This window comes from Amphimedon queenslandica, unplaced genomic scaffold (assembly GCF_000090795.2).
Source record: "Amphimedon queenslandica unplaced genomic scaffold, v1.1 AMPQUscaffold_2395_Cont25603, whole genome shotgun sequence".
NCBI lineage: Eukaryota > Metazoa > Porifera > Demospongiae > Haplosclerida > Niphatidae > Amphimedon > Amphimedon queenslandica.
Genome location: NW_003557270.1, coordinates 1 through 1291, shown reverse-complemented (window position 1 = coordinate 1291; position 1291 = coordinate 1). Strand labels below are relative to the sequence as shown.

The 1291-nt window shown below is 31.5% G+C and overlaps 1 long non-coding RNA gene across 1 annotated transcript; it reads right to left on the bottom strand.

The window, feature by feature from the left end:
• Positions 1-12: 12 nt before the first annotated feature.
• On the bottom strand, positions 13-603 carry LOC109593233 (uncharacterized). The gene is made up of 3 exons (XR_002190823.1): positions 511-603; positions 373-449; positions 13-329 (listed from the first exon to the last, which is right to left on the bottom strand). It is a non-coding gene; the product is annotated as an uncharacterized LOC109593233 (long non-coding RNA).
• Between the last annotated feature and the right edge of the window lie 688 nt (positions 604-1291).

The following is a 1291-nucleotide window of genomic DNA, read 5'->3' as shown; positions in this document are numbered from 1 at the left end:
TAAAAAACTAAAGTTAATACCCTTAAACTTAGCCATTGTCAAACCTCTCTAAATAAAAAGGATACCAAAAGGTCAGCCATTACCCAATATTTATACCCATCCATCATATGTATAGTACATGTGCATGCAATAAATAGACAAATTTCATGACAGAGAATCAGAACACAAAAATCCATCATATTACAAAAATAATATGTACCTGCTGGTCTGATCCAACAAATACGCAATGTGTAATGTATTTACTGTTCAGTAAAAATTCTTTCTTTGGTTCTTTTATAAAATTAACTCCACAATTTACATCATAAATGCTACATCTTCGGCTCAATCCACTATAAAAATGTAATACAACAATTTTTTATTAGAAAAAATCACCAGCAAGCAACAAGAGTAGTTGATGGAGCATATGCACAAGAAAAAACACATTCAAAATCAGTCTCAATAAATATTTCCTAGTAAACAATAGCAGAATGAGTCAACACCAAATTAATTATGAACACACAGTTAATGTACCTCTTGAGAATTAAAAGCATCCCAAATTACAGTGAGACCTTTCTACAAAGAGAAAAGAAAAGCATAAAGGTAAACGTATAACATACAAATGTAAATCTGTTAAAGCTTCATGTGACACACGGATAGTTCTAGAGTATACTGTACTTAATGTCCATGTATTTTAATAATGTAAAGTGCTTCAAGAGATGTAACATACATGTATAACAAAATATGTAAGATATCTTTTGATCAATGAACTAGATGTACATGTACATGCATGTACATGTACATAACAAATGTACATGTATAGCCAGAGTATATTCGTAGCTGTTTATTTCAGTTATTGTTGCGATTTTTCCCATACTCAGCAATTACGTACATGTACCAAAGCAAACAGATGCAATTCTAATTGAAAATGGCATAATACCGTATAAGTGGGTTTTTAGAGGGTTGTAAATTTTGCAAATTTTGTGGATTCCCTCTTAATTCGCAAAAAACAAAATCCGTGAAAATCAATTTAATACGGTACCCACATAGCACACTTGGTAGAATTCGCGAAATTAAAATCCACCAATTAGAATTTTAGCAGATTTCACAAAATATAATTCCCTAAAAATCACTTATATGGTATTAAAGCAAAGCACCAAGCTCAAAGTTTTTGAGTTATTGTTCTTCTTGCTGTTACTAATCCTTGGTCTCTCTAAAGCTGCTTTAACCAGTTCTTTTTCGAACTACATGTATATTACTTGCCATATCTTGGAAGTTGGAACTCTCCACAAGAATCTAACAGATAGAGAGCAAC